The 27645-nt window shown below is 36.0% G+C and overlaps 1 long non-coding RNA gene across 1 annotated transcript in view; it reads right to left on the reverse strand.

The window, feature by feature from the left end:
• Nucleotides 1-207: 207 nt before the first annotated feature.
• Nucleotides 208-27645, reverse strand: part of LOC106048945 (uncharacterized) — an 81144-nt gene continuing 53706 nt past the window's right edge. The window contains exons 5-6 of the long non-coding RNA XR_010831280.1: nucleotides 6897-7007; nucleotides 208-1082 (exon numbers count right to left, since the gene is read on the reverse strand). This is a non-coding gene — a long non-coding RNA (uncharacterized lncRNA). The remainder of the gene's footprint in view (nucleotides 1083-6896; nucleotides 7008-27645) is intronic.

Consider the following 27645-nt stretch of genomic DNA (forward strand, 5'->3'; position numbering starts at 1 on the left):
CCCAGGAAAGGGGCCCCCAGCCCCCCTGACCATCCTCCTTCCACACGAGGGCCTCTTTCAGGCCGCAGAAGCCCCCTCCCAACACGGCCATGTTGGGCCTGGGGCGTGGCGCGCCATTACAGAGGCTTCCTGATGTCACCAGGTCCCAGAAGCCCCCTCCCAACACGGCCATGTTGGGCCTGGGGCGTGGCGCGCCATCATGGCGGCCATCACAGAACTCTCCCGATGTCACAGGGCATCTGCCCGCCCCCCTTTGTTCTGGGGCCTATAAAAGCCCCTGTGCCTGGCACACCACTAGCTGGAATCCTAGGATCTCTAGCAACATCCAACCATGGTTGGTGTTAAGAGAGCGCTGATTGAAAGCTGCCCACCCTTTCGTGGGACCAAAGTTAATTGGGTCACCGCACCCAAGAAGTGCAGGCGGAGGAGCGCCAGCAGAGATGGAGCGGCCGTGGCGGTTGGTGTGGAGCCCATGGAGGTGGATCCACCTGCAGATGACGAAGAGCCGATGGAGGTGGATCCACCTCCAACCCATCTGATGTGGCACAACGTCATCGTGCCAGGGCTCCCACCAGCGAGACAACAACATCGTCATCGCAGACCGCCCGGACCGCTCCGTACTCCCGGCCCTGCCTCCGCCTCCACACATAGGGGGAAGAGGCCATCGCTTAACCATCATGCAGGACTGCCTGCACGATGGCCTCTTCTCCCACCCCCTGTCCCCGTCTCCCCGTCCCCCCTCCCCACCTCTCCCAGAGAGGTGTCGCCCCTTCTGCACGGAGTCCCGAGCGCTGGGCAAGAGTACACTCGGCTTCCTCTGAGCTGCTGCACCGGGCGACAGGAGAAGCCCTCCGAAGGCCACGCCTGGCGTGGGGTGTCTCGGTCTCAGGACGAGAAGGCTGCCAAGAGGTGCTTGAAGACGAACCCGCGCCCTGCATGGCGGTGCACAGAGAACAGCAGCAGATCCCTCGAAACGGGCACGCAGAGAGCTGTTCCTCTGCAGAAGCAGAAGCCTTCAGGCCTGCCAGGAAGCAGCGCAGGAGTGCAGCGTAAAGACCCTTCAAGATGCTTGGTTTCCAGTTCTTCCCAGGACGGGGCAATAAAATGATAGAATAATCATAATAAATAAATAAATACATTGCAACAACAATAATAATAAACAACAACCAGTAAAACCACTTTCCTCTCTGATTTGGTGTCATTTTTGCGACTGCACCTGGACTCCGGGATCCCCCTCTGGTCTCCCCCAGACCGGAAAGATACTGATGGGTGTGGAGTGGGCCCAGCCCAGGGCACATGAGGGAGTGAGGGGCCGGGGCACACGGCATACAAGGGCAGGCTGAGGGACCTCCTTTGGTCAGCACGAAGGAGAGAAGGCTCAGGGGTGGACCTGACAGCTGCCTGCAGCTGCCTGCTGGGAGGGAGTAGAGAAGATGAAGCCTGCGTCTTCTCTGAGGGGCTCTGTGGCAGAAACGTGAGCAGCACCAGGCCCACACTTGCAGGTGGAGACAGCCCAGCTAGTAATTTTTGAAACAAGTGCACACTTTCCTAAACTTAATATGCTTCATACTGGAGTTTCCCTTCATTCTCATAGAATCGGAGACACAGAGTATAACAGAGTAAAAAAACGTTCATATGTTAATATTCTTGCCCTGATATCCACACCCACTTCGTGCCTCCACCTACCATGAAACAAGTGAGCAGGCAAAAAAAATAATAATAAAAAAATAAAAAATATATTATTAAGAACTCTTACAGAATTATTTATGTGAAGGCAAAGCAGAGCCACATCCTGGTTTTAGTTGAATCAGTAATGTCCACAACAGAAATGCTTTCAAACATTTTACAGTGAAAATCTTTGTCTGTGCAAATGACTTAGTCAAAGCCAACTATTTATGCAAGTTAACTAAACATGACTTCAGTACAAAAAAACTGGGTTTATGTTTCTTTCCCAAAGAATTGTCCTCATATTCTTGCTTCCAGAACAGTTCTTTCCAAAGACAAAGAGGAAAAAAATATCTCATTTCAATGCAATATGTGGTAGGAGACAAATAACACGACAGGTGATGATAAACATATGCAGAGAGAGCAAGTTTGCTTCAGGAGTAAGAAGTAATCCACATATACATTTACTTTTAACTGAACCTGAAATGTCTTAGTTTCAATCACTGAGTCCAAAGATGCTGTCCGCATGCCAGTTCTGCTTAGAGTGAATGGTTAATGGAAAAACAAAAATCTAGTCCTTTTTTTTCTTTTCTTAAATAAAGTTAAAAAAAATAACAATTTATGTCTATTATAGCTATTAGAGCGATTCCAGAGAAGGGCCAAGAGGATGATCAGAAGGCTGGAGCACCTCTCCTGTGAAGAAAGGCTGAGGGAGTTGGGGTTGTTCAGCCTGGAGAAGAGAAGGCTCCAGGGAGACCTGATAGCAGCCTTGCAGTACCTAAAGGGGGTCTCCAGGAAAGCTGGGGAGGGACTCTTTGTCAGGGAGTGGAGTGATAGAACAAGAGGAATGGTTTTAAGCTAAAAGAGGGAGATTTAGATTAGATATTAGGAAGAAATTCTTTACTCTGAGGGTGGTGAGGCAGTCCAACAGGTGGCCCAGAGAAGCTGTGGATGCCCCATCAATGGAATTGTTTAAGGGCAGGTTGGACGGGGCTTTGGGCAAAGTGGTCTAGTGGGAGGTGTCCCTGCTCATGGCACGGGGTTGGAACTGGATGATCCTTAAGGGTCCCTTCCAACACAAACCATTTTGTGATTCTGTCATCTCATTTATGTATCGTGCTATATAACACACAGAAAAAAAACTATTTTTCTTTTTTAAGAGATGAATTCTAAACAAGTTAAATTTTCTGAATCTTTCTGCTGGAGAATAGCTTATTCATAATACTTTACCTTACATATTTTCCCAAAAAGAACTTCCTCTTAAAAAAAAAAGCTACTGCTCTTATTGCAAACTATACGTACAGCAGAACTTGCGTACTTCCTTAATTCAAAATCATTTAAGATTAGCACAATAAATTGTCCTGAACAATACCAGGGTACAGAAGAATTGTCTCATCGTGGTCATTTTTGATGTGATTGATATATACCTCCGCAGCCTTTTACAATGCTGCCGAGACATTTTCTTTTGTGAATCACAAAGAACTTCATAGTAAAACAACTAAAACTAAGATTACTCCAAAATGAGGTAAAGAAAACAGAAGATGCCCATTTGACAGGCAAGTAATACAAAGCATGATAATATTATACAGTTTATAATGGTAAATTAGTGGCACAGGTTAGAAATCCTGAAATATAGTCTAAATTCCAGTTGACAGCTCTAGAAATAGTTTCTGCCACAGAGCCCCTCAGAGAAGACGCAGGCTTCATCTTCTCTACTCCCTCCCAGCAGGCAGCTGCAGGCAGCTGTCAGGTCCACCCCTGAGCCTTCTCTCCTTCGTGCTGACCAAAGGAGTTCCCTCAGCCTGCCCTTGTATGCCGTGTGCCCCGGCCCCTCACTCCCTCATGTGCCCTGGGCTGGGCCCACTCCACACCCATCAGTATCTTTCCTGTCTGGGGTAGACCAGAAAGGGATGCCAGAGTCCAGGTGCAGTCACAAAAATGACACCAAATCAGGGAAGAATGCGGTTTTTAATACTGTTTTAATTTTATTGTTAATTTTAATATTTTTTTAATATCATATTACTCTGAGGATGACATTGCAGTGTCATTCAGAAGGTATCTCTGCATATTTCTCTGTTTCCAGCACAGGACATTAATGAGTGGCAGATAAAATATTAGGAGGATACATGTCATTTATCTAGGTGGCTTGGGCAACTGGCCCACAAAAACATTACTTCTATGTATGTCAAGAATTGTGAAAAGCAAGCTTCAATGAAACCAGTTGCAAATGACTGGCATGACATGAGGACAAAACAAAGAGAAGCAAATGCAAAAAAAAAAAAGCTACAGAGGGCATCAAGAAGTCTGTTCAAAGTGATTGGTCACATCTGATGACCAAAAAGAATTGATGTGCCATCAAGTACCTTTGACTTTACATGATCATGTGCCAACATCAAAGGAGCATGCTTACATGAATGTGCCTCTTCAAGATGCATTCTACCACTTGCCCTTTCATTCACATACCACTAATAAACTGGTGTGAGACACAAACTTTCCAGCAAAGTGAAAATAGAATTTATTACTCATGTATTGACCTAAATAAAATCATGGAAAGAATGCATCTTTAGTATTTTATGTTTATAGATAACTATAGGCGCTGTATTTTGGAGAAACAGCCTTATTTAATACTACCCCTAAATACCAAAAAAGAAGAAACGCAACAACCACAGATGCCATTTATATTGCTTCTTCATTAGCCAGGAATACTATAAACGAAGTAAACCAAACATACTATTATAAATTAGTTTGGATAGATAACGTGTTCAGATTTCCTAAAAACCAAAAATAATGTTGTTGAGAACCATATTTTCATCCCTGTGGCCAGAATCCAATATATATTTTTTCTCTAATTCTTATTTTCCTTTCAAATTAACTTCATGTTTACTGTAATTTCAATTACAAGATTAATTACTGGCATCCTAGAATATCAGTCTTACTTATATTAGGTTATGTGCCCTGAATGCCAGTATTCGGATTAATTGCAAACCTAGTGTATATACTAGCCTGCAGTCTTGAGCAAATCGAAGAGCAGTTTGACAAAATGGGATCTTTTTCATTCCTGATGTTTTGTTCAAGGACTTGAGAGCTGTGTGTGGTTCATTATACGTGCCAGGAGTTGGTGTGATTGATTTCACATTTACAAAACTCCAGTGAAGCACAAGTGAAAAAAAATATTCCAATGATAGCCTACAGCACATTCAGGAACTACAAAACCAGAAAGTGCTTACATCAGTACAGTACTCTTTTTCTTTATGAATGTAATTTAGAAACTGTGGCAGCTACCAGCTTGAATCTTTCTGGTCACATAGGAGTGATTTTGAACTGCATATTAAGGGCAAGCATTGACACCACTTGTTTATACAGAATATTTTGTATAGATGCCCACAAACAGATAGCCATATGACTAGCTGATGATATGCAAAATGTTTATTCCATCAGCCTGTGCATTAGTGGTATAGCTACAGGTATATTTTCAAAGCCATGGCTACCTTTGAAATATTATGCCTTCTATTTGCAATTTTCATCATTGCTATTTCTATACATAGTGCATATCATATAAAATTTGCATAAATTGCAAAATAATTTTTTATACTTTGATACTTAAATACCACAAACCGACTAGTAGACGTAAAAAATAAGGAGGGAAAGAATTGTAAATTAATTGTAAATACATTTTAGGGGAAAAGAATTTAGCTCATGTGTGGGCATGAGTTGTGCCATGCTAGTTGGCCTTGGCACATGAGAATAATCCTTTGTATGGAACACAGTCCCCAGGCAGCTGAAATTACTGTGTTTAGATAAGTCCCACTAAAGGCCACTATATCCCTAAACCACATGACTTTTCAAATCTTATTCAAAACACTTGAACTAATATTCCTCCATGGAATCACTCTCCAGTTACCAATGCAAACATCAAATTTAGTTGTGCTCACCATCACTGAAAAAAATAAATTAAAAAAAAAAAATAGGTACGCACCCTTGTTTTTAGGCTGTTTCATTTTATTCAATCCTGCCTTTTTTTCCCCCCCCATGAATATTATTTTCAGAAAAGAAATGTTTCTGAAGTATAAAGTAGAGGGGATGAAACCTTTAAAGCTGCTAAAGCTTAGGAGCTACAAGCTATTCAAAGCCTGGTTCCCACACAACTATCACATGGGTCTATATAATATAAATAGAACATGGATTATTTTGGAATTTTAAAAGAAAAAACAAAGTAAAAAGAATACAGTAAATTTTAGCTGACTATAAAGTGTGAAAAATAAAAAACTGCCTTGATAAACCCAACCAGTAACTTTCTGAACAGAAACTTTCTAAAAGTGTTTAAGAAAAGCCAGACATGCTTATTCAGCTATAATTTCAGAATACATTACATTATTAGTGAGTAAGAAGAAAAAAACAGAAAGATAATCTAATTGATAGAAACAAAATCAGGTTTTGTCCCAAAAACTGGGGCAGCTATCTTATGCTAATGAAGATGAATACAGATGGGAGAAAAATAGGCCTTTGGAGAAATAACAGGGAAAGAGAAATGAGAAGCAAAGATTTGTTCAAAACTGTACTACATTATATGTGTATTGCCAGCTTGCATTTGCTGGGTATTTCATGATAATTTTAATAAATAATTTTTTACATTTGGTCACAGAGTCATGAAAATGACTGAAAGATGTAAATTAGCTTATATATATATATAGATATAGATATATGTAAACGACTTTTAAATATCGTATGAAGTCCAGCACCTGACCTATGTATGGTTCAGTGCAAACCTCCTTTTAATATGAGACAATACCCATTGTAAGTGTATACACTGTACGTTTTACACTGGTTTACACGCTCAAAAAAGATTGCACTTATTTCTGTCACCATGCCTTCAGAGCACACACCTATGTACTATCATTACCTGAATTACGTCTATAACCACTGAAAGGTTTGTGAAATTCTCCATGCATTGCATGTGAAATAAAGCAAGATTCAAACTGGTTATTTATGTGAGAACTTTCAAGTATACACATAAACACAGACATTTGGATCCATAAGTACTTCTATATCTGATGGACTTTCATACAGATCTCAACATCAACAGCTAGACTAAACAATGCAAAAACATACAAAGACATTAAAAACAGTTATGGAACACTACAATTATTATTTCTTGACAGTTATCTTACTGTTTTACTATTCAGATTATTATAATACTTCTGAATGAAGAAAGAAAAACACATATGACTTACTTGATATTCTGAAAGAAATGGAGCACACAAAAATTAATTTCCCTTCTGTATTATGTTTTCTTTCTTCCAAAACTGACTTTTCATTTCATATTATCCAGGTCCTTGAAAACCCTGAAAAAAATATATATAACTCATGTCATATAACTATCTACATATTTATGGAAAGCAACAATTGCTTGATGTATGTATCAAGTTGAAGTTAAATTAAAAGTGAATGCTTATGTCTATCTCATTTTAAGACACAGATAAATGAGCTACTAACCAGTCACTGTGAGGGTTGGGATGGGGCTGTATATGGAGTAATGACTTACTAAAGTGTTCTGTTTTGTGATTTGACTCCGTTATTCAAACACTTTGCAGCAAAAGTAAGATTTAATGAAAAGTCCTTTAGCTTCTTTACCTTTGCTCCATAGTTCAAAGTACTCAGATGAGGTATCATGCTTCATAGTACAAACAGAAATATACTACATGATCTTATGTGAACTGAGACAATAAATTGGAAATTTTTGCTTATGCAAGATTTGTTTACATTAAAGACTACATATAGCTTGCATGGATCTGTTTTGTTTGAAGAAAACAAGGTCAGATGTTGTAGTTAATATGGTAATCCTCCAGAAGAGCACCGCTTGTTTTGTTGTCATATAAATAAAATAAATAAATTAAAACTAAATCTCTATACTTGAACATAAGATGTTTTTTCTAAACACCTCCATACTACCCAATAATATATAAAATAACAAAGTGTTTCATGAGGTTTCATGAAAAAAATTTTGCAGTGCAGTTCAAATAATTTAATCCAAAATTATTCCACATTTAACAACTACTGTCTGTCTTGCATGCTGACAAGTTATGGGCACATGCAGAGCTTGGTGTTGGTAGTATCCTAACTAGTTGAGTCTACAGAAGTGATAGCATAACCACAGTGCTTCCTCTCATACAAAAAGCACAATAAATCATATTTAAGCAAACTGTAAAGAAAATGCTGCTTGTTTAAAATTTTAGGTATGGAACTTATTTCAAATTCAGCATTTTACTAAATTGCTATGGCATTATATGCTCAATACCAGGAAGGACTGTTATTAGAACATGATGTTAGTGGTTTTTGTGAACTGTAATTAAGAGTTGATTGTCTAATTCATAGTGCATACTTTCTATCTTACAGAACCGAAAAGATTTTGCATCTGCAAAACTTCTTTATGCTACTGCAACATAAATTTACATTAGCCTGAGTTAACATATATTCTGCGTTTCAAAAAATGATATCTGTCCTATATACTCAAATCCAGGAATTTATTAAAATCGAACAGCTTTAGATCAAGCAAGCCTTGTACAGAGATCAAATGGCTAAAGAGAATAGAAAATCAACTTTTGAGTTGATCTGTAATAATAAAATGAAAAATGTTGTCCTTAAAATGATGTACCTGATATAATTAAAAAAATCCAAATCAGAAGTATTCAACAAATTCTATACAAACTGCAACTGTACACGCCAGCATTTTTTTATGCAAAAAATATTTAACCAAATATCGGTGCAGAGCTGTTTTTTCTTTAGCTTGACTGTATCACAACTGTTCTGAATTTGAATAGCAGCAAAAGAATGACATGAGATGTACATATGCATTCCTGCCAGCCTAGCTCAATTTCCACTTACATCTGTTAAAAAATGACAGAGTTTACAACTAGCATTCAGAGTGATTTACAGCAATTCAAGAGAAAATATATTTTGAAGATATCTGAATCATATTGCAACTGAGAGCAGTTCCTTTATAGTCATAATGCACCTGTTATTTAAAATACTTAACATAGGTGGGAGCTGAAACATTTTAACTCTAAGTTACACAGACTCAGGTTAATAATGCACATGCAGCTTTTCCACTCCATCTGCAAACCTTAAGATCCATTAGGTTCTCATACTTATGAGACAGTATTTCATAAATAGTAATATTTATTGTATAATCATTTACCTTTCCTTTAATTTGAAGGAAAACCAATTACTACTGTTTGTACATTACTACTATGGCAATGAAGAGAGAGCAATACTTTAATTGACAACTAAAGCTACCCAGTCCCAGGATGTGAAATAGTGTCCAGTCTTTGAGGTAAGAGAATTAACTTAGAAGGTGCAAGTGAAAAAACAAAACATTTTTCTTCTTTGGAATTTCACAAGTTTACTAATTTTACAGACAGCAAAGTCTGAATAACTGTGTCTAATATATCAATGTGTTTTACAACATGACCTCAGCATTCTCAGGGAAAAAAAAATAATGGTACATTTATGGTACATACAAGCTATGGAAGATGACAGAATTAGAAAATTCTTCAGTATGGTAGGATATTTCAGTAGATGATGAAACACAATGTTATAAATTAGAAGATATTGAGTATAATAAAATCCTTATATATCAACAATATTTCCCTATAATTTGAAAAGAACAGCATGTTATTCTTTAGGACTATGCATTTTTACTAAGATTTTACTTTGTCTAGTAAGCTCTGCTTATATTACAATACTTTTTTTTTTAAAGTACAGAAAACTGATTTATGCAGGTTATTCACTGCAGTAGGCAAGAATATTTTGTTCTGACCATCTCTGCCATAAAAACATATACTTACAAGTTAATGTTTGATGGCTTTTAAACACCATTCTTATATTTTAACCCTTTCATTAAACTGATATACTTACAATAACATGTCTTATTGAAGCATTCAGATGAAACATAACACTTAGATTAGTTTATATTGTTAGCATCAAAATTTTCTAGACTAGAATGGGTGGGAACATGTATCAGACAAAAAATTAGGACTACTTAAGCATGTTTGCTATCAGTTATAGATTTAGTGAGAGTTCAGAAACTGTTTTTATTCTGTAAGACAGCAAAACATGACAGAACTGCAAGTATTGCTTACAAGATTTTAATGATTCAAAATAAAACTAAAAATAGAATCATAATCAGCAGTGGAAAAACAAATTAGGCAAAAATAACAGTGCTATCACTGGGATGGTTTCTTTCTTCCAGAAAGTGTTACTGTGCATTTTGGATGTATGAGAACATTGAACCAGTCCAACCATCAATTATAATACAATATTTTTATTTTTGTATAAACAGAAGAATGCTTTATATATTTACAGTCTTTAACCTAAAAAACTTGAATGTCTCTATATGGGTTATTGAAGTAAATTCTTAACAACTTGACATGTATTTGAAAGCAATATCATCCATATTTTAATAAAGAAACAGGAACCCCGAACAGAACTGATCACGAATTGATTTACAGGTAATCCAGAATACCTTTAATTCCTCCCCAAGAACATAAAGAAATACTTCAACAAAACACTGAACTAAAGTGTTCCACAAATATATAAATGCTTGCTTCTGTTTAATATAAATAACCCCAGGGACGCATAGAAAGGTATTTAACAGCAGTGTTGTTGTTTTACCACAGAAAAGGACATCCATTACAAGGAAATATGCATATGCAAAACCTTTATTTTGGCTTAAGTATGAGAAATATCATTAATAACACCTAGCTTAAAGCTGAGATACCTCTTCCTTCCTTGGTGGATCTCTTCAAATATAGGAAAGCTTTAGATACTAGAATCACTTAATATTAACACAAAAGAAATTTGTTTATTTCTAATTTTCATGAGGGATTTGGTCAAAGTGTGATCAGCAGGGAAAAAGAAAAAAAATAGGATCAGTAGCAATGGGATTTCAAAAGTAACAGAAGAGAATCATATTTCCATGGGCACCTAGTTCCCTTAAGCAACCTCGAAAATTTCAGCCTGATGTTGTATCTCAGAGACTTACTAACTGGATTTCTTTAATAGCTATCAGTTGTGTTGCAGGATTATAAGATCTCAAGGAGAAACTGATTTCACGAAGCAGCTTATTTCCTCCAATTTAACAGGGAATTTCTAAGTTTTCTTAATTATCCATGAGATCACCCATTAATGTCCACATAACAACACATGGTTACCATTACAATATTCATACAGCACTGCTGTCACCATTAAAACAAGACAGGGAAAGTTTTAGCCTGCCTGTAACAAAGCAGTAACACTGTTGATTTAAATCTTGTTTTCTACTAGAATGTTGTACATTAAATTTTGCTAATAGCCAAACTCCCACCCACCTGCTCGCTCATTCTCCCCACCCCTAAGTGGGACAACGGGGAGAAAATAGGATGGGATAGGATAAAGACAGTGCGATCACTAATCAGTTACCATAATGGGCAAAACATACTCAACCTGGGGAAAAAAAATTACTTTAAATTATTGTCAATTAGACAAAATGTCAAATAGATTCATAGGATCACAGAACCATAGAACATCCTCAGTTGGAAGGGACCCAGGAGTCTAACTCTTGGCTCCACACAGGAGCACCCAAATATCAGACCGCACGTCTGAGAGAGTTGTCCAAATGCTTCTTGCACTCCGTTAGGCCCGGTGCTGTGACCACTGCCCTGGGGAACCTGTCCCAGTGCTTCTCGGTGAAGAACCTTTTCCAAACACCCCGCCTGAACCTCTCTGATGCAGCTTCAGGTAGTGAGAAACAAAAAGACAAATATTAAAACACCTTTCCTAGCCCCCTTTGCAAGGCTCAGCTTCACTCCTTCATTCCAGATTCTTCTACCCCCCTGAAGAGGTTCAGGGACGGCTGAGGACAGGGGCTGCTGTCAGTACATAGCAGCATCTCTCCGTTGCTCCTTCTCAGAGTTTTCCTCTGCTCTAGAGCTCCCTGAAGGTCGCAGTCATTCAGGAAATCTGCCCCAGTGCGGGCTTTCCATGGGACACAGCTCCCATCAGCAAAAATCTGCTGTAATATGGGCACTTCACAGGCTGCTGTCTTTCCAAAATAACCATCTGCTCCAGCGTGGGTCCTCTACAGGTTTTAGGAGAATATCTGCTCTGATATCTGGATTACCTCCTCCTTCTTTGACCTTGCTGTTCGCTCTGCTGGTGATCACTTTTAGTTCCCTCCTCCTCTGTCTAAGGTTTTATGCCCTTTTGTAAATGTTTTCACAAATACTCCACCAAATTGGTGGGTGGGCTGAGATGTGTCCTACAGCAGGTCCATCGAGGTGCTGCCTAGAACCAGCTATGTCTGGCACAGGGCAGCTCCTGGTCACAGGGGCCACTCTTGCAGCCCCTAACCCCTGCTACCAAAACTTTGCCACACGTACTCAATACAAATAGCAATTCAAAGAAATACTAGGACGTAAGAAAATATTTTTCAAGAGTTTACCTATTGGATAAAAGTCAACTGACCCAACCCAAGACAGAAGCATATATTTAGAACATAATGGGTAAGGATGAATATGGGTGATAAAAATAGACCTTTACATAGTTATACTTTCTCATAATGTATTCTAACTTAAATTTAACTCATATTTACCCCTCAGACTCAGATTCTACAAAAAAAAAAAGTCAAAAAGTCATATACTGAAAATACTCTTGCCATTGACAACACAAGCATTTGCTTGACTAAAAGCGTGTTTAAATCCCACTGTGGGACCCTGAAAGTTGTCTGTCTGCTGCTACTGTATTTTAATATTTGAAACTCCGTGTTCCATTAACTCCACCTGCTCCTGGCAATTCACCTATTTCGTAAGAAAAAAAATGCACATCATAGTTACAGCATGGCTTCATTAATGTTACCTTGAAAGATTTACAATCACAACAGTAAAAAGTTATCTTACTTTGAAGTATGTAATTACATTAGATGCATCCTGCCTTGTTTAGTCATTGTGCTTTTGCTTTAGTATCTCCTAAACTGGTAAATTTTTTGATTGTTAAATATACATTACTAAATACTCCACATGAGAATTAAAAAAATTGGCCAGGTAACATTAATGAAAAAGAAAGAGGTTTTTCCATATGTGTTACTTATTTGTACTCCATTTTGATGGAGTACCTGATATTCAAGAAACACTCCAAATTTACCCAGCCAGAGCTGTCAGCAGGCTTTACGTCTGCAAGCCTCTGCAAGACAATCATTCCTTGTGAAAATATGCACTGTGCTTCTTCCCCTCCCTCCTCCCTCATCTTCAGACTGTAGGAATACAACTTACACTTGTCATCAGTGATGCACAACTCAGTAGAGCAGAGGTATAATCTGGGAGTCTACAAACATTTATAACTTCTTTTTTAAATGAAAAGACTTACTTCAATTAAGCCTTCTACATTTGCCACAGTTTAGAAACTTGCTGACCAAAGAACTGACTCCTTGGACTTTTCAGTGCTTAAAAAGCCAGCCCTTGGACCAAGATGAATGCTTATAGATGCCTCAGATGTGAAAATTTACCAATGAAGAAGTGTTAAATATGCAGTGGTCCTACAAACAAACTGGAGAGCCTCCAGAGCTCCCCTAAGAAAAATTAAGGCACAGGATTATGTCTGATTTATTATCACCCATGCTCACAAATTTCTCATTCATTTTCCTTTAGATAACCATTGATTAAAAAACAGCAACAGTTAGAATCCCAGAATACAGTTAGTCAAGCAATTAGTAGAGTTAAGTCTGTCCAACCAAAAAGCTTTGAAGAGCTAACATTCATCTATTTCTGAAGTTATCCAAAAAATATTAAAAATATCATTCCTTTAAAATGGTAATCTTATTTACCTCATTCTTACACAACTTAAAAACCAGGTGAGAGTCTTTTGTCATTTCTTAAAAACAATATTTAAGTTGTGGGCAGAAACTAAGAATGGAAAATGTCATCCAAGCAACACGTTACTGTAAAAAGTCTTTAAAAAAAAAAATAATTATATAAAACTCTCCTCTTCGTATAATTTTCAAGGTTTTTTTTTTTTAAGTCTGAATATATACGTTTTAAAAACCTAAGTCAAAAAAAATACTGAAATTGACACAATGAAGTTTATTGTTTCTAGGTCTGACAGACAACTGAAAATTTTCAAGATAATAATGCACTTATCAATATAGACTTACCAAAATGCATCATTTTTAAAAAACTCTGAAGATGTATTGGACATTATTATAAATTTCAGTGTTTTGTGAAAAATACTTTTCCCTAATATGTAAATAGTGCCTACTATGAAAATCATGATCTACACTATGATGACATTCATTTAGCCATATTGCTTCTGTTTGCTTGTACATCTCTACCATTTTGTTGCCCTTTAAAGCATTTTCTCTCCAACAAAGTGCATTACAGTGACAGAACTAGAAATTATGCATGTTTCTGCTCTAAGAACTGCCAGATGTTAGTTTTAGTATTAATGACTTTTACAATTCTGTCAAACCTTTAATATTTTCTATACTAAGAAATGGAAATCAGCTCAAGACAGTGTCAGTGCCAGGCACAGCTGAGCTGTTGCTGAGAAGTGTATAAATGCAAATGAAGACAAAAGCAAACTACATAAAGCTTACTTCAAAAATCCTGTCGGAGCTTTGCTGACTACAAAAGCATTTTTAAAGGTCTAAAGTACTATCAAATCAGTTGTCCTTAAGTATTAACAATATACTAAAGTAAAATTCTAATCCCAAAAACCACTTACACCCTGTGAATGACTATTTATACACAGCATCTATTTGTACTGGCTAAAATAAGATTCACTATTCACAGGATTAAGTTAAACTGCACAGTTGTAAGCATTTTTCCCCACATGCCCAAGCATACCTATGGAGGTTTGTACTCTGAAAGAGCAGAGGTTCAAAAAAAACCTTCAAACACAGTCACTTCTCAGCAACCTTTCAGCATATTAAGTAATGGAACTTTTCCTACTGATTTAATAAAGATCGGATAAAGAATTCAGACACCTGCATGAAGCCCAAGTTCCAGTGATTACTAAGCCACCATATCTAACAATTTTTCAGAATCTTAAAAAGCGTAATTTAAATGTCAAACTTTACTCTCTTGACAGTAAGAATTCGTCATGCTTCTCCCATATTAATGCAAGTACAGCCAGTGCTAAATTAAAATACTTTTGGCTTCTAGAGCAGGACGAGTCACAGTAGGAGACACCTAATTTCAGTCCAGCTAAATGCACCCTCTGATCACTAGCTGGTATAATTATCTAGCTCTACTGAGATGGGGAGAAACCAAGCTGCACTTAGTGTAACAGAAAAGTGGCAAAAGCAGATAAATACCACTTTCCTATGTCACCTGTCCTGAAAAAAACAAAAGTTCTGCCTATAATCCTCAGAGGGTCACTCTAGCAGCTGGTTAGTACCAACCCACGTAATTTAAAGAAATGTTGGTAAAAATCTCTTTTCCTTCCAAGGAAGAGTAGAGATTTGGAAGTGACCAAAAAAAAAGTCTACATTAGCATTACCTCTCACAGATTTTTCTTGGCTTCCAATATTCAGTTTTTTGAAATGCTCTGACACAAATTATGACATAGCTGCAGATATCAAGAGCTACTCCTACCAAGATTTCTTTACACAATAAACAGGCTCTCCTTAAGAAACAGGTATTACATCAGTATTACTTGTTATCAATACAGCCCCGTCAAATGAATTTAATCTCTAAAATGCTCAGCTAACTTGCATATTCTAATTAATATCATGCTGAAAATAGTTAATGACACTAAATTATAGCAATCTTTCTAAAAGGGTCAAATTTGTCGATCTGCATTTAAGCTATAAACATCAGGCAAGAAAATGAATTGGTTTTGAAATAACATTAATTTTGAAAGGTCCTACTTAAGGAAATAATTTCCTTGACTTTTTTTTTTTTAGTGTTTAATGTTTAATCAAACCATCCAGTAAAGGATTATAACTGATAGCAAATTGAAGTGTTGTCTCTCTTCCTATCACTCTCAGCAGAACTGCTCATTTTTCTTCCGTTGAGTTTTGAGGGAGAAGACTATCAGACAGTGTCCACAAGGATCTATATAGGTACACAACGGAGTATGTCTTTAAAACTATGTTAACGTAAGAATAATATCTCTTAAAAGTGAGGAAGTATTATTAATCTGTAATTTTTATGCCATTCCAGAAGTTATATTATACAGTGCTTCCCACAACATTATGTATTATAATTCTTGATATTTTACAATTTCACATTTTTTAAAGCTACAAAGCTAACTAAACCCAATGATATTCCTGTGGAGAAAACATGTTATTTGTGTTTGGATAAAATTTGGTCATGAACCTGATGGATTAGCCACTGTGTTTGCTGTCAGACAGAATACACTGCAGAGACAAATAAGGTCATAGGACCTCCACAAAAAATGTCAAAGCTTCTTTATTCTGCACATACATTTCTTTAAGATCCTACAGTCAAAATCTTGCACTTCAACACAGTGGATTTGATGAAGAGGTGAGAAAAGAATTAATAAACTGCCAGGCCGATTCTGTGCTCAAAAAGATATAAAATAAAACAAACTTCAATATACTCATATGAATTTAATTTCCCTTGACAGTAAGAGTTCAGCACATGGGTTTCTCAATCCAAAAGGAGATCTATGAAAATTCAGGTCACAGAAGATCGTTTAGAAGCTTGCTTGAGAATAATTTGATTTTCTGAGTCTAACATACTGAATGAAAAACCAGTTTGAATCAAAAAAATATTATAAGCCAGAACACGAATTCCACATGATGATCTCATTAGGAAAGTACAAACAATAAGTAACCTTGAGGACAGGAGATTGGACGGTGTGAGGAGATGGCCAAACAAGACCAGTCGGTATAATCACTGGTTGGAGGTATGATCCAGTCTACCAAACATCTTCAGAACACTATATCTCAAACCTAAAGCATAAGGAAGGCAAACTGAAACAGATTGTCGTTGTGCAGATTCAGGTCACGTTCTCTCAGAAGGAATTAAACAGAAAAAAGTTTTATGCAGATGTAAGAAAATTTTCAAGAAGCTGATAAAGCATTTTTCTTCATTTATAGAAAAGGAAGTCTGAAAAAGATTGGATTTTGGCATGCTACTGAAATCAGTGGTATAAACGCTTGAAAAAAATACCAACATCTGGAGAAAGTTTTTTCTCACACACACAAAAAAAAGTATTAAAAAAATGCATAAACAAGTAGTCTGTAGATAGGAGATACTGATATATGGCAGATCAAACATATAAACGTGACAGCGGTAGTTAATTTGAACATGCAAGTGCCATTATCACATTATGTCATCCTATTAAAATCTCTGAATTTCTTTCATCATCATTTCATCAGGTTAAACTGCAGCAAATAGTATCCATATAACAACACCTTTTCCAGGAGTTTTCAGGAACATAGCTACATAAGGTGACAAATACCAGCATATGAGGTAAATAAAATTCATTAGACAACCTGCTTTCAAGTAACCACCATCAGAAAATGACCGGTATCTACAATTGAAGAGGCAAAATGACGTTAATTAATATATTATTCTTAGAATTTGTAATAATATTCATTACAGTTTTACTATTAAAACCCATGAGCTTCAGATCTTCTCAAGGGTCAATACAAAGTCTTTATTTTGCCTTTAAATTTCCATATATAATTTTCAAATAATCACTGGATACAGAGGTGAAATGTAGCTTTTTTTTTTAAAAAAATAAGACTCCTGTTGACAATTCTACAGTGCACAAAAAATGTTTCACAGATATAAACAACAATTAATAGAACTATATCAAAGTCTTTAAGAGTCTGTATTAGCAGTTGCCAAATACAGATATCTTAACAGAATATATGTTGGGTTTTTTTTTTTTTTTTTATGAAAGGTAACTGTATTTGAACATGCCATTATGATGCCCCTAAAAATATTAATCATCCTATTATTTAGGTATGAATTATCATACTCCATTTTCAGGTTCTAAATTTAAAATTGCTCACGTTGTCAACACAATAGCAAAAACACTGCCATTCTTTCTACTAACACATCACAGCATAAAGTTGGTGGTATTAATTAAATAGAGACATTCCAAAAGCATGCATCCATTTTCACATATTCATAGTTTATCAGCAGAATGATTACATGAAAGTGTTTCATGTAATTTTGGTCTACATCAAGAAAGCCTGGTGTTAAAAAAAAAAAAAAAAATCTTTTTAATGAGGAAACCAAGGATGAGAGAGGCACAAAGGATGGGTGCAAGAATAAAAAGGTGCAAGGCAGAGAACAGTACAGAGAACAGTGGAACAGAGAACAGCAGCAGTGAGAATGAACATGACGAGATTTCAAAGAAACGTGGTATGTTTTATGTTGTAGAGAGGTTAAAAAAACTACAAGCAGCAGGATGATGCTAGAAAGGAACTGAATCACCTGCATTTCAGAACACCATAAAGAGGATGTGTAAAATATAATATGGAGCTCACACAGGATGAGGAACATTTAAAAAAAAAAAAAGAAAAAACTCTTCACTGAGTGAACATTGTCTATTCTGTATATCCTAAGGCAAGATTCTGAAGAAAACACAGTGTCATCATGTAATTAAAGATTGTATCACAAACCATAGATACAACAAGGCCATATTAAGGTTACCTGGGCAATCTTAAATCAAAGCTTACCGGATTATTCTAATGGCTTCTGTAAACAGCATAAATGCATGCACATATTCTAGATAGGTGCTGAATATGATCTTTAGTGCTGGATAATCTGAGATCATAAATATATAGAACGTGTTAGCATAGTATGCTATTTCTCAAAAACAGAGGATGAGTAACTTTTAGTATTTTCCTTAAGTCATAGCAACAAGCCCCTTTTTTTCCAAGCACAACAGCAAAATATATCTCAATCAACAAAAAAAAAAAATGAAAAAAACATAGCAGCAGCGAGATATTGCACTTTTCAGGAGACAAACTATTAATGCTCCCTTCCATGTGCCAAGCAGAATTAACTGTCATAAATCATCTCTACTGCAAGTAAAGAGCATGTATTTTGTTTGCTGTCCAATTCATCCGTTGTACACGCAACTTGAAAAGTTACAGTTTTATCATGCATGAGTATATTATTTCTGACAACTTCACTAATAGCATTCTTCACTAAATACATAAGAACTTTTCTGATAACAAAATTGTTCCAGCTTTTACCAAAGAAGATGGCCACTATTTTTAATATAAACTGAATAGACTATTCTTACATGAAATACAACCTTTCCAGCAGACAAGGTCACACCTTCCTAATGAGAATGGTTTCTGTTCGTTACTAAAACAGGCACAAGCAAACAGTGATATTACAGAATTTTGAGCTCCAAAATACATTTGCCTTTAAATTCTACTTCAAATGTCCCACCACATAAAACAAAATGTATATCTACACAATCACATGGAATGAACATTCTCTTATAGAAATAAACTTCCACAAAAGTTTAGTATAAGAAATAGTTTATCCAGGAAAATGTAAAACGTTCTCTCAGCACTAAAAAAAAATATTAAAAAAAAAATAGACAAAAATCAGTATCTGTTCCATATTATGAGAAGAGAAACAATATACTTAAGATTTAAATTTGTCAAAGAACTAAGTGGGTAACAGCTTACTTATTAGGAAAAGAAAAAAATATATAATAATTACATTTAAATAAATTGTATGCTTTTTCCAGTAATGCAAATTCCATCCAAAAAAAAATACTGTTCCTGAAACTGATACAGTAATATCCCATCAGAAGACACTCATAATGACCTCTTTGGTTTTCAATCAACTCTTTTGGGGATACAAAATAAGTTTACAGAAATGATTGTCCTAATTACCTGTGATATTCATATTACTACTTCTTGTAAGTGAAAATCCATTTATACTGGTATTTTTTCCAAAGTATTGCTTTACTATTCCATGTTATCCACTGACATTTCAAACACCACTAAAAATAATGTTTGTAAAATTATTTTGAGTGTAATTTTAAAAAGAAGTCATGCCTAGCATGTAGGCTAATCAAGGCTCTACATGGCACTGAGTTATATCCTCATCAGTGCTGCTATACTAAACCGTTCAGCCTTCATTCTAAAATGGCCGAGCAGAACTGGAAAGCTTTTCTTATAAAAATATCTCTTTTTGTGTGAGTGTTTAAATTCAACAATATAATTTGTATTTCGTATTCAGAAAGATATACAAATGTAAAAACCTTTATAATGAAGAGAATTACAGACTTATGCAACAAGAAAAGCCAGAAGGAATAACACCCAGACAATGGGAAATGTTGGTCTCTTAGTTTTGCTTTATATAATAAAAGCTGGTACTTATATGACCCTCACTATCAGTAAAAAAAAAAAAAAAAAAAAAATAGGATGGCAAAGGAAGGGGGAATAACAGCTTGGGGTTTTTATGGAATTCACCAACACCTTAGAGTGGAAAGGGGAGTCTTTCTTCACTGGTGAATGTAGTCCTTCCATTCTGGAGAATGTGGCAGGGGAGAAGGTAGTGCTTTTAGAATCAGGCTTTCTATCAGAAATTAGTTTGCTTCACATTTAAGTGTGCTTTACATTGAAATCAGTCACTAAACGCACTTTAAAAAAACAAACACTGAAGTGAAATATTGAAATATCAATTATAACACTACTAACACTGAAAATACATGCTTAACTATATCAAAGTCTTGAAGGAAAGCAATCTGTTGTGATCATTGATACATGGTGTTATATCGAAAACTGTTTTCAACCATGGTGGTAAAAGATTTGACTCCTGTTTAAATAGCAGTGCTGATGGCAATAAGGGAAGAAGTCTTTCACTTTCTTCTCCTGGCAACAGGATTATGAATGCATTTTATCTTCAGCCTTACTTCATAAAATTCTTAAAAAAAAAAAAAAAAGCTTAATTTAATTTGTGTAGGAAATATCCTGGATGTTAAAAAAAAAAAAAAAGAAAATGAGATGGCGAAATTGGCACCTAGAGTTTGGATGCAAACACTGATTAACAGTTCAGCACTGCAATATGTTATACTTTAATATTTTTTAAGAAGTGGTCATAAATAATTCAAGTCTCTGTTTTAGCCATATTTCCCTGTTCTTAAAGCTGGTATCAGACAGAATAAATAAAATACAACTGCTAAGTATAAATTAACTAATCCAAGGAAAAAGCCTAATGTTATTAGACTTGCTATAAATATTTTGGTCCATTTCTGTGAAGGAACTATGCATCCGTGTCCTGCACAGAACGACGACTTTGCCCGTCCTCCAGGTACGCCCGGAGGGCAATGTAGGCTATAATGACCCATCTGTTCACTACTGGCAAATAGCAAACTTCTAATGAAGACAGATGTGGGTCACCCTGTACAAGAAGGCTGCAGGGTGTTAATGAATCCACCTAATGGTCACTACCTGCCACTGTTGACTGATTGATGAGCAAAAGGGTTAAGCTTCAAAAGCAAAGACAAGTATCTCAGGTAATCATTAGTCTTACTTGTGTATCTCTGTCACACGCACTTCCTAATACATACATACATATATGTGCGCACACACATACACACACTTTAATGTTGTCATGTTGTCTTCCCCAATTTAAAAAAAAAAAAAAGCTTCTCTTATTTTTTCTTTGAACAGCCTGAAAAATATGAAACAAAGACCTTGTGAGAAATTTATTATCTTTATTGCCCAAAGGAATAGAAGTACCCAATATTCACTGTAATTTTTAGACACAACCTCTGACACTAACAGGAAAACTAAAAATCTTAAAGGAAATAATTACCAGTTGCAAAACTCTACAAGTAATCACATTTAATAAAAATTATCATCTGATAGCATAGGAAGGAACTTTTACAGTGAACTCCATTCACACAAGGATACAGGGTAATAGATTTTTGTTGTAATGATCACCACAGGAGTTAGAGAGGATTCAACTAATCCTGACAATTCCGTATGAAGGTGATGGCACCACAAAAAAAACAGCTATTTACAAACAAAGTATTGACATAAATCCAACCATTCATCAATTCAGATAGTAAGCGTCAAGAGATATTGCAATGTGAACGCTAGAGAAGGAAGTCTCCCTTGAGAAAAAGAATTATATAGATAGATAGATATAGATATATGCCCTCTAGTGAAAAGTGTTATGACTGAGTTACTGTGAGGTGAAACTTGCGCAGAATTTACCAGCTGCCAGGATTCACCAGGATTTTGTTAATAAACAGCTAAAATAATGCAAACTCACAGCACTATGCATGTATGTTAAAAAGTAAAATATGAAGTTAATAGTAGAAGGAAGTATTTTTTATGTAACAACTTTTGAGAGGTAGATTTTTTACTTTTATTTTCTGAATATGACAAAGAGAACCAACTAATTTAATTTTTGATAACTCTACTGATAGAGATAGGTAACCCAAAAATACTAAGTGCTACAAATCACCCACAGGGAAATATTCTTTACCAGCCATACCAGGTGATGGTATATTAAAAACCAATCCTGTAGTAATAGTGTAGTGAATAGCACATTGCTTTAGTAGCAGGTTTCCTAAAAATGTGTGAAGACACCCTTACTAGAAGATAAATTTTTATCCCTTGCCATGTTCATCTCTTGAATAACCCTGAATCAGCCCTGTAATCTCATTCTCTACATTCTTAACTGTAAAGCAAACACCAGGATCCCAGCACATTCAGCCTGTAAGCCTCAAAATATTCATATAGGGAGGTGGGGGACTATAGGGTATGAATTTCAAGATAAAATGTATTTGAGAAGTAAACAGTATTATTACATCCTTTTTTTAGGTTAATACATGGTGAATTTTTGTCTTGGTAGAAGTCAGGTTTTTTATCCAAATCACAACATAGCAAAAAGTCTCAACAAACAAAAGATAACACTGAACTACTTGTAATTCTCAGTATTATCAGACAAACAGCCTTTTCAAGTTTTCAGTTGTAACACTATTTTTGAACACAATGGGATATAGTTGTTGTTAATCTTGTGTATGCATTAAACCCACTTTTTCCATTCATATTGTAAAAATCTATACAAAACAAGTGAATCAGCAGCACTCAAAAACTTTCCATTTGTATAATCAGAGATTTCTTGTAAATATGAGGAAATTTATGCCTACTCAGTGAGAGTAAAAACTGCAACTTTGCCTAATGTATGCCAAGAAAGTCTCTAGTGTAAGCTACCTTTTCAAACACATTTAAATTCACAGCTGATTTACTGTTGTTCCCAGAATTTAAATGATTAAGAAGCTTCAGTATTTTGCCTGAGGCAACAGAACTTCTCTCTTCAAGATCCAGTAACTCCTATCTATATGATTCTTTTTGCCAGCAGCTATTAACATTACATCCAAGATGAAACTTTATATATATGGTCTATTGATATGTAACAGAGGGTTTTCACTGATTTATCCTGAGAACAAGCTAACAGCAAGGTTAAAAAAAATGGGAGCAATGTGTACTAAACATAAGTGAAGTGTAGAAAATAGTAATTCTGTAATCATGATTACATAATTAATACATGGATTAATCCATAATACATGGATTATTCATGATGTCACTGGCAAATAAAAGCTATCGGGATATAAAAACCCTCCTAGCCTTTAAAGAGAAACTCAAGTGTTAATGTCATCAATAATAGCGTATATACAGAACATTCTGAAAGGGACTGCATTGTTTTTCATTTAGCTCACTTGCCTGTTGAAGAACTGTAATTTATTAATGAGAAATACTTACGATTCCAGTAAAACGTGATTATCAATGTATTCTATTTTTATCCATATCAACTTTCCTTCAGGGGTGTCATCACAACTAAGAAAGGATCATGTAGCTTTAAAACTTACAGTGCATGCAGAGAAAGCATTCTTTTTTTTTTTTAAATGTCATTTGGGCAGAATGTCATTTCCCTATATACGCATGCTTCGCTCATGCTTCATTCTGCTCACAGAAAAGACAGATTCCTGAAAAGGGGAGGGGAGGCAGGAAGAAGCAGTTGCACGCTTAAATAGCATAGCATACACATTAAACAAGCACTTAAAGTCAGGACAGCTTCAGAAAATTTGCTGGTAGTATTTACAGGTTTGGATTAACTTGTAAACTGATTCAAACATAAATGTGAGGTAAAAGTTGCAGATATTTTTTAAAAGGAAGACTGGTTAAAAGGTACTAAGTACAACGTCCAATATGTGCTACCCTCATGTCATGTAGAAAAAGTTGTTGCACATGTCTTTTCCCAGAGATGTCCCTCTTCAGAGCCATAGGAATATAGCAGACTACTAACTTGGGGCACAAATAGTAAAATAGTACTACATTTTTCAACCATCTTATTTTGAGACAACAAATCAGTCGTTTACCAGACTGGCAAAGGATGCATCCCTAACACAGGGACAATAGTATTGTCTTACTTAGTATGGCAAGTGAACGTATTTTTAACTTCACAATGTCCTGAAACTCATAGGACTATGTATATGTTGCCAGTTCAATACATATATATGCTTAAAACACAATAAAGAAATGGGAACTGAACTGACTACTTCACATTTTTAATCCTTTCATATTAAGGCATTGGAGCTTAACAAATACACTCAGAATTTGCATTTATTTTTATTATTGGCAAAGTACATCCCTCCTCACATGTAATGCTTTGTTCTAAAAATAAATAAATAAGATTTGTTCCACAGATATCTTCCAGAAATCTGAGTCAGGAAAAAAAATAAAATCCAGCCAAAATCTTAAAAAAAAAAAAAACAGCAGTTTCCTTCCATTTCAAGGAATCGAGCCTTTGATAACCCTCCATAAAGAAGCACATTTACACAAATCTGCATTAGGCCAGAACTTTTCTCTTTCTCCTCATCTTGATTATAAATGGATTTAGAAACGATATCATTTCTTGTCTCTCTTCAGCAACCTTTTACACAGTTGAAGTCGATTACAGTAGTCTTCCTTTGTTCTTAAACTAATACAGCTCAATCATTCCCTCCATCTAGAAACAATCTCACATTAGTCTCATTATTTTCCTCTAAACTATCTCTGATTTCTCTACAAGTTTTTGACTTGAAACGCGCTAACTGCGACACAGCACCCCAGATGAAGCCTGCTCTGTGTAGCACTGCCAGTAAGTACATGCCTTGAGTTTCACATGCCTTCCAGGCGATACTTCTACGTGCACATACTAATACAGCATCTGGGATTTATCTTTCTCACAACGTAGCAAAATTCTTGACACAAACTCAGTATAGAGATGGTTGCCCTTTGGCGTTCTTCAGGGTATTCAAACCAAAGCTACCTAAATGTCATGAGTATTAGTGAACAAAAAGTTGACAGCATTTATCCAAGTTGTGTTCATTTTTGTTGATACTATAGGGGATACTGTATTTTGTTGATACTATAGAGCAGAGCAGGCCGAGGGGAGGCCTCATGGCGGCCTGCAGCTCCCTCACGAGGGGAGCGGAGGGGCAGGCGCTGAGCTCTGCTCTCTGGGGACAGCGACAGGACCCGAGGGAACGGCACGGAGCTGGGACAGGGGAGGGTCAGGCTGGGGGTTAGGGAAAGGTTCTGCACCCAGAGGGTGGTCGGGCACTGGGACGGGCTCCCCAGGGCAGTGGTCAGGGCACTGACATTTCCGGAGTTCAAGAAGCATTTGGACAGTGCTCTCAGACATCTGGTCTAATTTTTAGGTGGTCCTGTGCAGACCTAGGAGTTGGACTCCATTCTTTCCAACTCAGGATATTGTATGGTTCTGTTCTGTGATTCTATACTAGCAGTTCTACCAAATGAAATTTGTGTCTCTAGTTATTTTTCCAAAATGATTCAAGAAAATGTCATTTTGCACTTGGTCAGTTATTATAAGATGCATCTTTAAAAGCTTAACTTCCTTAAGATAAAGTGTCTTGGTTGTACTACTATAGTTGGAAAAAAAAATAGTTTTATGGACTTTTCACCACAAAATACTAATGCAGTAAATTTTAAGTATCCAGATCAATGCTTTGCATTTTTAGATGAATTACTGCTCTTTTCTGATGTGATATCAGTCTGTTGCTTCCTTCCTAATTCCCAGTTTAAAAACAGCCTACAGATTTTTTTGAATTTATGAACTACTTAATTTATGAATTCCAAGGTCATAGTACTTCATTTTTAAGTACATATTTAATAATACAAAAAATGACTATAAATATATTAGGATCAGCAAACTATTTACTTATTGATTTAAGTTCCTACAATAAATTTTTACAATAAAAATGTACATATCTTCTTTATTGCATATAGATTACTTTCTTGTAATGTGAAGAAATCAATCACAACTCATAAAAAGCCTAGATTAGTTATCTACTGAAATTTTATTTATATTCTACTTATGTATTAGTACTTATTTTGATTTTGTAATACACTGCAATGCAATCTATCTTAGTATATTACAAGAAGCCCAGTGGCATGGTGGTCAGTCTCTTCTCACAGGTAACTAGTGATAGGACTAGAGGGAATGGCCTCAAGTTGCGCCAGGGGAGGTTCAGATTGGGAATTAGGAGCCATTTCTTCTCAGAAAGAGCAGTCAGGCATTGGGATGGGTTGCCCAGGGAGGTGGTGGAGTCACTGACCCTGGGGGCGTGTATGGAAAGGTTGGACCTGGTGCTTAGGGACATGGATTAGTGGGTGACATTGGTAGTAGGCTGATGGTTGGACCAGATGATCTTGGAAGTTTTTTCCAACCTTTATAATTCTATGATTCTAAACCAGATGTTTGTTGGATTTTTTTTTTTTGGTAGTTCTATTTACTTTTTCCCAGAAAAACTTTTCTGTATTGGGGACATATTAAAGGAAAATTTGACGTCTGTTCTTTCAAAATATTGCCTTTTTATTTTTTTATTTTTGTCTTCAGGACATGATTCCAAGCAGGGAGAGATAAAACAAAGCAATAAATTGAGTGGAAAAATGACTGTGTCAAGTTTCCTACAGTTTTTCTTTGGTTGGTTATTTTTATTAACGTTTCATTTTAAATACAAACAAAATGAAATTTATAAGTCCCTCCACATTTTCAGAGATACTGGCTGCACTTTCAGCAAGATTTTACCTCTTGATAACTTTTTTTCTCCCCTTTAGTCCAGTAGGACTTTGCATCTGCTTTGGCTAAAAAGTTTTTTTAAGAAACTAGATCTTTTTTTTTTTCCATTAAAAAGCTGGGGCAGAGGAACAGAACAGTTCATGATGAGACAAGATTATCATAAAAACTTACAGTTGTTAGTAATCACCCTCTAAAATCAAGGACCAGTCCTGCAAACCTCACTGACTCCATTTGTTTCTCATTCATGAAACTATTTATACAAATATATACAGTATATATATACACTAACAAAAAAAAAAAAGACAATATAAAAAAAATCCTGTAAAATACACCATACAGACATTGTAACAAAAATAAACATCCTAACCTCTGGAAATTCTGACTAAATTACAACTTTAAAGAAGTCCAAATATCTTCAGACATGAAAACTCTCAGTAAGGTCATTTAGAAAACGTTTCTCTCTCCCAAAAGAGTCTCTATCATAAATATGCAGTCACAGACGAACATTTTAATGTTTTTGATCCTAAATTAGAATGAACTGATGATTAAAAACAATGCAATTTGCAGCCTGGTCTTTAGAACAAAGAATGGACATGGTAACATTTGTAGGCATGTAATTCATCCTTCTGCTATAATTTTGAACCTATTAGTCAATCGTAACCAAATTTGACTGAGAGCTTACAGATACGAAATTCTTACCAGCTTTGTGAAAAAGATTACTTTGAATATCTTTTTCTCTTCTGATTTATAGGATGCACTGTAAGCTTAAGTCTTATCAGAAACCTGTGGATCCACAGGAAAATGTCATGAATGCCTTTGCAATAGAAAAAGCATAAATTAGCATCTAATCTTTCCTGGGCAGCTGCAAATCCAGTCCCAAAGCTCAGGGTTAAGTCTGGTT

Source organism: Anser cygnoides, chromosome 4, assembly GCF_040182565.1.
Source record: "Anser cygnoides isolate HZ-2024a breed goose chromosome 4, Taihu_goose_T2T_genome, whole genome shotgun sequence".
NCBI lineage: Eukaryota > Metazoa > Chordata > Aves > Anseriformes > Anatidae > Anser > Anser cygnoides.